We start from the raw sequence: 10458 nt of genomic DNA, 5'->3' as shown, positions 1-10458 counted from the left end.
TGAACCAATTCTAACAGTTGTTTGGCTCTATTCCCTTTTGCCTTGAAAGGCCTATTAGTCATTTTACCTTCCAAGCAGGATTCACAAACTGGAAATGGCTCCACTGCCAATGAGCTTAAAGGCCCGTCTACTACCAGTCTTTGAATCCTCCTCAAGTTAATATGACCTAATCTCAAGTGCCAAAGATATGTTTGGTTTAAACTAGAAGGTTCCTTTCTTTTAGTAGAGTTAGAAGATGTGTTGTTCAATTCCCTAAATTGCAGTTGCAGTGCAGGTTGACTAGGATTAATTATATACAAATTGTCTTGCAATGTACCAGAACATATAATTCGTTTATTCATCATAATAGAAACATTACGATCCAAACAAACATTATAACCATCCAAAGCAAGTTTAGAAACTGAAATTAAATTCCTTCTAAAAGAAGGTACATAAAGACAATTGTTCAAAACCAAAATCCTATCAGAACCAAAAGATAAATGAATAACTCCTACTGCAACTACTGCTACTTTTGTAGCATCTCCCATGAACATGTATATCTCACCATCTCTAAGCATTCTGGATAGTTGGAACCCCTGCATAGAATTACAAACATGATCAGTGGCTCCCGTATCTACACACCAAGTGCTCGTAGATATAGCCGCTATAAATGTTTCTGTAACTAGAGAAAGAGACATACCAGTATTGTTTGTCTTCTTAGGAAGAGGACAATCCTGTTTCCAGTGACCTGACTGTTTGCATCTGAAGCACTTTCCCTTAGGCTTTTTCACACCACCCTGAACTCCCACTGCCTTCACAGCTTTCTGTGTCTGAGCCTTTTTCTTCTTCTTAATACCTTTCGGCTTAGAGGAAGAACCTTTCTCAGCCACATTCACTTGAACACTCTGCCGAAATAATCCTTCAGTTGCCTGAAGTTCTGTCAGCAGTTCCGCAAGACTATACTGCCTCTTGTTCATGTTGTAATTCAAGCGGAACTGCTCAAAACTCTTGGACAAGCTCATAAGGATAATGTCAATCTGGGTTTCCCCGTCAAGTTTAGCACCAAGGATCTCTATCTCATTCAGATGCGACATCATCTTGAGAACATGATCCCTTACAGGTGTGTCTTCAGCCATCTGAGTGTTCATTAAAGCCTTCATGGCTACTTGCCTAGCAGCCCTATTCTGATCTCCAAAAAGTTCCTTGAGATTAAAGAGCATATCTGAAGCAGTGGCCATAGACTGATGCTGATGCTGCAAAACACCCGACATTGCTGCCAGAATGTAACATCGCGACATCTCATCAGCCTTAATCCACCGTTTATAATACTCTTTCTCATCTTCAGGAGCATCAGCAGCAGGCTGTTCAGGCTTGGGTTCATAAGTGCAAAACTTGTACTCCTCAGCAGTCAACACAATGTCCAAATTTCGTTTCCATTCAATATAGTTAGGTCCGGTAAGTTTGTTATCCTTAAGTATGGTGAATAGTGGATTAAAGCCCATTTTATCCTGAGAATCATGCATAAAAACATCACATAAATAAGGGTGCATTAATTATTAAGATCTATTGATTCCTCTAACAATTATTAAAATTTAATGCACTAACATATAAACACCATAAGCTTCTGGTACGCCACGATGTGTGACATGTATACCACCTAATTTTATTTAAATGTTACTTCGGTCCTATTACTAAACAATATGCCACGTTGGGGTGGACTATATTATTTTTCATAGCTAAGTGTATACAATCATCAAATCTTAAATTATTCGAAATCTATGGAACTTGGTACGCCACGATGGGTGGCGTGTATACCTTCCAATATTCGTAATTTTGCCTTGAATAGAATGCTTCAATTCAATATTTATCAATGGTTTGATTTCCAGGTAGTGGAGGAGTCACATCGGTCTCGCTTAAAACCCACAGCCTTATAAGTTCGATGAACCCGTTTTTGACAAAATCGCCCCAAATCAGAAATAAAGAAAATCCGTATTTATTCCTTTTAAAATTTATTAATTTAAGAAGTTTGTTCTAGTAATTTTTATAACATTCTAAACACCATAAATTACATGCCATGATGGGTGACGTATATATAATTTATATTCGTCTTTATGTTAAATTACCTACAACCAATAATGGAGACCATGGGATTTAATTTCATATTAATTCCCTCTCCCACTTAGAATTTTTTTTTTAAAATTGAGGAATTTTAAAATTAAATGGGGCCCTATGTTGTTATAATTATGTCTAAACATGCATTCAAAATACACACATAATTTTAGCAACATATAACATTTAATTAAAGCAATAAATAAAATTTATGTCCATGTCGTCCTAATTAAGTTAAACATGCAATTTTAAAAGAATTACACACATAATTAACGACACACATAATCAATAAATTAAAGCAATAATTAAAATTTAATGGAAAAAATTAAAATAAATTTTCCACTATTATGGCCCTTGAAAAAAAAAATCCAGCCCTAAAAAAAATCTGCCCCAAGCGCGCCCCGACGCGCCCAGCAGCCCCAGCAGCCCCAGCTGTCCCGGCTGCTCAGTCCCAGCAGCCCCAGCAGCCCCAGCACCCCAGCAGCCCCAGCAGTCCAGCAGCCCCAGCAGCCCAAGCAAGCCCAGCAGCACCAGCAGCCCCAGCAGCCCAGCAGCCCCATGTAATCGCACAGCGGAACAAAAAAAAACTACCGGAATTGATTTCCGATCGCACATAACTATTACAAAATACCCGGAACAATTACAAAAAAATAGATCTAATACAAAACTAATTTTGTAAAATCTATTCTAACACGATCAACCCTCATGTAAATTACAACCACGATTAAACCACGTGGAAACCAAAACAAAAATTAACCACGATTAAACCACGTGGGATCCAAACACATAATTAAAATATATATGGTCATAATAGTGGATTAACAACCTGCATCAAAACCAATACAAGCAAAACACTATATACACGCATATATAATTACGACATGGACATTATATCATAAAACGTAGAACCCATTATCAGGCTCTTGATACCAATTGTTGGGAACCACGGACTTAGGGTGTTACTACGTTTTACGATAAAGATTACGAAAAGAGGATTACCTTGTTAATGGTTGATTCCACGCTCTTCTATTGTATTCCCAAATTCCCTTGAGCGAAGTGTGGCCTCCGTCTTCTCAAGTTATCCTCTCTTCTTGCTCCTTGGTGGCTACAATATGTTTTCACCCAATTCCAAGCAAGAAGAGAATAAGAATATATATAGGCTACAATAGGGACCATGGATAATTAGGTTGGGCCTTCTAATTACATCTTGAGCCTAGCCCAATATAATTAAATATTAATTCAATCCACTAAAGAATTAATATTTGCACTACCTTTCCTAATACCGTAATTTAATTAATTCGGTTCCAATATTATTTGCTTATTAAATTCCCCATATTTAAAATATCATATGTCCATTAATTAAATAAATTACTGATAATTTATTTAATTAATATCTTTTATCCTTGATCATCCACTCAACCTTTATTTAATTATGCCAGAATAAATTCCACCTGTAGGGTTTCACATAATTAAATCTTTTTGAGATTTCAAGGGGACATCATTACCCCGAATATTATCATGCATGGATTCCTTCAATAAATAATATCCACCATGTATATAATTCCATCACCCAAAATATAATGATATAATTCAAAAGAATTATTTCATATATAAATCAAAGCATGTAAATAATATACACGTGTCAATTACTATTTCCGGATTAAGAACCTAAGCATTAATAATAACATAGAATCTTAGTTCTCCTTCTTAATCAGTATTAAGGGAACAATTCTAAATTTGATCCTGTTCAATATACACAAAGTATACTAGCATTATTTATTAGTCAATATAAACTAATATAAATAATACTATAGCCATACCAGTGGATTGTCCAACACCACCTGTGATGTGAACCTTATTATATTATATAACCGTATTTAACAATCTAATATATGTATCCCATTTGATACTTGATTGTTCACAATATATAATATTAGACAACATGTAAACATTCAAATGATTCTCAATTAAACTGGCCAGAAATAAATGTATATACTTCAAATAAATATTTTCAGTATACACTAACATAAACATATGCGTGTTGTTTTGTTCGAATAAAAGCGTGAATCCATATAAAACTCCAATATAAGAAATGAAGTGTTATAAGTTATTTTGAGTCTAGCTTTTTATTTTATTTATAACCTTGCGATTGCCTTGATGAGTAGTGAGTCATGATTATTGATCTAGTTGCAATAGTATATCTGTAAGCATTTGCACACAAGCACATCTCTAGTTTGTAAGTTGATTTGTATGATTTGATTGATCTTTATGCGAGGAACTGCATTTGTTGAGATGTTGTTTGTTGGTTGGTTTAGTTATTCTATTGGGATCGTTGCATTCATTTAGTTGCATTCATGCATTTTTGTGTCTTGTTCTTTGAGTCTATTATTGCTTGAGGACAATCATCGATTCAAGTTTGGGGGTATGTTGAGTGGCATTTATGACACTTTATAATGCTCTATTAAGCTTTGAATTGATGCGTTTGAACTCAAGTTGTTAAGTATTTTAACGTGTTTTCTAGTGTTTTTGCATTTCAGGAATTATCTAGGTAATCAGGTGAATTAAAATTGTTTTGATTCTAATTTAGTGTTAAGGTGGTGTTTGATAAGTGGCATTTTATACCACTTAGAGCATCTCATAATGGCTTGAATTGGCGTCTTGAACTTGAGCATTTTATGTGTTTGACACATTTTTTAGTGTTTTTGCATCTCAGGGTATAACTTGCTTAGATAGGTGGTTTTCATCAAATAAAGCTTAAGGAAGTGCTTGGCATCATTCTAGGGGTGATGAGCGAAGAAATCAGCAAAAACAGAAGCAAAATAAATTATTTTCCAAAAAGGTTGCAGGAACCCGCCTGAAACGAGCAGGCGACCTCCTGATAGCAGGCGCCCGCATGGAGGAAACAGGCGGCCGCCTGTGTGTGGAAATTTAGATTCTGGATTTTATTAATTCGAGTATAATTGGGCTTTTTTCAGCAGTGGTTCTCTTGGGTTATTATATAAACCTTATGGGAAGATGTTTTCTTTATCAAGAGCAAGGGCAAGAAGATTGAGAAGACCGTTTTAGCACGCAACAACGAAGAAGAGGAAGCATATGTTTATCTTGTGATTCTTTTAATTTGTTGTAACAGTGGATGCTAGTTTTCTTTATACTTTGAACCTTAATTCTCTTGTGACGTACTTCATTATTTATTAAGTATTTTTAATCTTTACATCGTTGTGTTATTATCATGCTTTGATATGAACCCATGGTGACGATGAGTTCTATTATGGGCTAATCATGATCATGGGATCCTAGAGGATTTAGTATGGATTTCTTTAGTTAATTATTTAATACCTTGATATGTGGTGATTGTATGATATCTAGCATAGGTTGTGCTTATTCATCTTACGTGCATCACGAATATGGAAGATAGCCTGTTAATCTCTTATGAAGCGACAGTGAATCTTGAGATTTAGAACTTGCCATGCTAGCATAGGTTCTTGTACTGTATGCATGATTAGTGGGTAACTCTAACCGTTTTACTTGCCCTGTGTAATCATCATGAATAACTTGCACTTAAATCATTATGTTGTCAAATTCTGTAGAAATAAAGGGTCTCAGCATAATTGATGCCTATTCAACTTCTATCTTAATTGTGAATGCTTGGTAGAATAGTATTCGTACAACGAAAGTTGGCGTTTATCAGTTTTGTGTTTTTCGATTAATATCATTACCATTACATGCTAAGGTTAATAACAATAACTATTGAATGAAGTAGTAATGAAGTTAGGATCTCATGTGTGTTTAATACTGTTAGTTCAAGTGTTTAATTCTCGTAGTAATTATTAGTTAACCAACCTTAATTTTTATTGTCTTGACATTGAAGAATAATCATACATTGGTGAGTAAGTGTTAATTAAATATAATAAATCAGAGTATCTGTGGGAACGAACTAGAAATCATTCTATATTACTTGCGAATGCGTATACTTGCATGATTTATTTAGCGCATGCTTTGAACCTAACAAGTTTTCGGCGCCGCTGCTGGGGACTCGGTGTTAATTTGTTTAGTTTATATACTTTCCATCAGTGGTCATTAGGATTCATTGATTAAGACTTGTTACTTACTGCTTCCGGTTGTGTTTCAGGTACTCTAGCGAGCGTTTATGCAAACACGTTCTCGCACTCGCAAGAAAAATCTAGATACGGTTGAGGAGACAGATACAGCTCTTGACTTTCCAGAGAAGATAGTTTTTGAAGATTCGGATAAAGAGAGTGAATAGAAAGAACCTGAAATAATGGGTGATCGTCTAGTTCAAGCTAATCGAGCTCTTATGGACTTTTCTCGGCCTAAAATTGATGACATTCAGTCAAGCATCATTCATCCGTCTATTCATGCCAATACTTTTGAAATCAAGCCGGGCACTATTCAGATGATGTAGAATTCTGTTTCTTTCAGAGGTGCTGCGACTGAAGATCCCAACATGCATATCAGGAATTTTGTCGAGATCTGTAGTACTTTCAAATATAATGGTGTTACTGATGAGGCTATCAAGCTGAGGCTTTTCCCATTCTCTCTGACGGAAAAAGCTGAGGATTGGTTACATTCTTTACCAGCTGGGTCCATCACTACTTGGGAAGATTTTGTGCAAAAGTTTCTGGTAAAGTTCTATCCAATGGACAAAACTGCAGCAATGAGGAGTGCTCTTACTCAGTTTGCACAGAAACAAGGAGAATCTATGTGTGAGGCTTGGGAGCACTACAAGGAGATGTTGAGAAAGTGTCCACATCATGGTATGCCTAACTGGACGGTGATCACTGGTTTCTACAATGGTTTAGGGGCCAAATCTCGGCTCATGCTCGATGCAGCTTCTGGAGGCACCTTGGGGGCCAAAAGCTATACTGAGGCCTATAATCTCATTGAAACTATGGCTACAAATGAGTATCAAAACCCAACTCAAAGGATGATGCCTGGGAAGGTAGCAGGTATTCTGGAAGTTGATGCAACTACAGCTATTGTAGCGCAGCTTCAGGCGCTGGCTATGAAGGTCGATTCTTTAGCCAACTATGGAGTAAATCAAATAGCTAGTGTCTGTAAGCTTTGTGCAGGCTCTCATGCTACGGATCAGTGTTCTCTTGTTAATGAATCTGTTCAGTATGTGAATAATTTTCAGAGACCGCAGCAGCATGTGCCCGCTACTTATCATCCTAATAACAGAAATCATCCCAATTTCAGCTGGAGCAATAATCAGAATGCTGTTCAGCAACCATATCAGCAAGCTGCAAGTAAACAGTTTAATCCACCTAGATTCCAGCAACCTCAGTAATTTGCTCAAAGGCAATCATATCGTCAATAAAAAGGTGCTACTCCACCTTCTAGTGCTGATTTTGAGGAGTTAAAGCTGTTGTGCAAAAGTCAGGCTGTTTCTATCAAGACCTTGAAAAATCAAATTGGACAAATAGCCAATGCCTTGCTCAATCATCAACCTGGCACACTTCCCAGTGATACTGAAGTGCCAGGCAGGAAGGAATCTAAAGAGCAAGTCAAAGCTGTAATTTTAAGGTCTAGAAAAGTAGCTGATGCTGAAAAAGCAAAAGATGGAGAAGTTGAAGTTGTAGATGAAGAAGGAATGCAAAAGGAGAAAGAGGGGGAACCAAAGAAGACTACTGTTGAAAACACACTGCCTGGGGGTAATACAGTGGAGAAATAGCTCCATCCTCCGCCACCTTTTCCTAAGCGATTGTAAAAATAAAAGCTGGACAAGCAATTTGGTAAGTTTCTGGAGGTGTTCAAGAAACTTCACATCAATATATCTTTCGGTGAGGCTCTGGAGCAAATGCCTAGTTATGCAAAATTCATGAAAGGTATTCTTTCAAGGAAGGTGAAACTAGATGATCTTAATACTATTGCTCTGACAGAAGAATGCAGTGTCATGCTGCAATAAAAGTTACCTCCAAAGCTTAAGGATCTAGGTAGCTTCACCATTCCTTGCACCATTGGCAAGTTGTCATTTGACAAGTGCCTTTGCGATTTGGGAGCAAGCATCAATCTGATGCCGTTGTCTATCTTCAAAAAGCTGAATTTGCCTGATCCGAAGCCCACCTACATGTCTCTACAATTGGCTGATTGTTCGATTACATACCCACGAGGCATCGTGGAGGACGTGCTAGTAAAAGTGGACAAGCTCATCTTTCCTGCAGATTTTGTCATTCTGGATTTCGAGGAAGATAAGAAGATTCCTATAATCTTGGGAAGACCTTTTTTGGCTACAGGCCGTACCTTGATAGATGTGCAAAAAGGTGAACTCACTATGAGGGCGTAAGATCAAGATGTGACATTAAATATGTTCAATGTGATAAAATTCCCTATGGAAGATGAGGAGTACTTCAAGGTGGATTTGGTCGATTTTGCAGTTACTTCAGAACTTGATCATGTGCAAAGGTCTGATGCCTTAGAAAAAGCCTTATTGGGGGATTTTGACAGTGAAGATGATAAAGGCAATGAGCAGTTACAATATTTGAATGCTTCTCCTTGGAAACGAAAGTTAGACATGCAATTTGAATATCTTGGTAATACTGATCTCAAGAACGCTGAGGGAAAGCTCAAACCATCTATTGAGGAAACACCTACTTTGGAGCTTAAACCATTGCCTGAACACTTGAGGTATGCTTTTTTAGGTGATGCATCTACTTTTCCTGTTATTATTATATCTAACCTCTCAGGTAGTGATGAGGACAAGCTTTTGAGGATTTTGAGAGAATTCAAATCGACCATCGGATGGACTCTAGCAGATATAAAAGGAATCAACCCTTCGTACTGCATGCATAAAATTCTGCTAGAGGAAGGTAGCAAGCCAACTGTTGAGCAACAACGAAGGCTTAATCCTATCATGAAAGAAGTGGTGAAGAAATAAATTCTATAGTAGTTGGATGCAGGAATTATATATCCTATTTCTGACAGTTCTTGGGTGAGCCCCGTGCAATGTGTACCTAAGAAAGGAAGTATCACTGTGGTAGCAAATGAGAAGAACGAGCTCATCCCCACTCGAACAGTCATAGGATGGAGGGTATGCATGGACTACAAAAAGTTAAATAAAGCCACGAGGAATGATCACTTCCCTCTTCTATTCATTGATCAGATGCTTGACAGATTGGCTGGTCATGAGTATTATTGTCTTCTGGACGGCTATTCGGAATACAATCAGATTTGCATTGCACCAGAAGATCAAGAGAAGACTACTTTCACTTGTCCATTTGGCACATTTGCTTTTCGCAGAGTTTCTTTTGGCTTATGTGGTGCACCTGCCACTTTTCAGAGATGCATGATGGCCATATTCTCCGATATTATTGGAAATAATATCGAAGTGTTTATGGACGACTTCTCCGTCTTTGGACATTCGTATGATGAATTCTTGAATAATCTCCGTTTGGTGCTCAAAAGGTGTGTGGAAACCAATCTGGTGCTCAATTGGGAAGAATGTCACTTCATGGTGCAATAAGGCATCATTCTTGGACATAAGGTCTCCAGTAAAGGTCTCGAGGTGGATAAAGCCAAGGTGGGCGTCATTGAAAATCTTCCGCCACCTATTCTTGTGAAAGAAATCTGTAGCTTTCTTGATCATGCGGGTTTTTATCGGCATTTCATCAAGGACTTCTCTAAGATAACTAAGTCGTTGTGCAACTTGCTCGAAAAAGATGTGCCTATCAAATTTGATGAAGAATGCTTGGCAGCATTCGAGACTCTTTAGAAGAGTTTAATCACCGCACTAGTTATTACGGCACCAGACTGGAGAGAACCTTTTGAGATGATGTGTGATGCAAGTGATTATGCAGTGGGAGCAGTTCTTGGGCAGCGAAAGACTAATATCTTTCATGTGGTCTACTATGCTAGTAAGACGCTAAATGGAGCCCAACTGAACTACACCACTACTAAGAAGGAGCTCTTGGCTATAGTTTTTGGTTTCAAAAAATTTTGATCTTATCTACTTAGGACAAAGGTGACAGTGTTCACTGATCATACTGCCATCCGCTATCTGGTCTCAAAGAAAGATTCGAAGCCTAGACTTATTCGTTGGGTTCTCTTACTACAGGAATTCGAGTTAGAGATCAAGGATCGAAAAGGTACTGAAAATCAAGTAGCTAACCATCTTTCTAGATTGGAGAATCCCGATTCTACTTCACATGGTAAGACAATGGTCAACGAATCTTTTCCGGATGAGCAGTTGTTCGTAATTCAAGAGGAAGAGCCATGGTTCGCAGATATTGAGAACTATCTTGTTAGCAATATAAGGCCTCCTAATATGAATGTGGCTCAAAAGAAGAAGTTTCTGCATGAGGTGAAGTGGTACATGTGGGATGAACCATATTTGTTTAGACAAGGAGCTGACCA

At 37.6% G+C, this 10458-nt stretch overlaps 1 non-coding gene across 1 annotated transcript; it reads right to left on the bottom strand.

The window, feature by feature from the left end:
• Positions 1-6760: 6760 nt before the first annotated feature.
• LOC141703103 (small nucleolar RNA R71) lies at positions 6761-6867 on the bottom strand. Its single transcript, XR_012567363.1, has one exon. It is a non-coding gene; the product is annotated as a small nucleolar RNA R71 (small nucleolar RNA).
• Positions 6868-10458: the final 3591 nt, after the last annotated feature.

Source organism: Apium graveolens, unplaced genomic scaffold (genome assembly GCF_009905375.1).
Source record: "Apium graveolens cultivar Ventura unplaced genomic scaffold, ASM990537v1 ctg6216, whole genome shotgun sequence".
Lineage (NCBI taxonomy): Eukaryota > Viridiplantae > Streptophyta > Magnoliopsida > Apiales > Apiaceae > Apium > Apium graveolens.
Note: the sequence above shows the minus strand (reverse complement) of the source record. Positions and strands in the feature narration are given on the sequence as shown.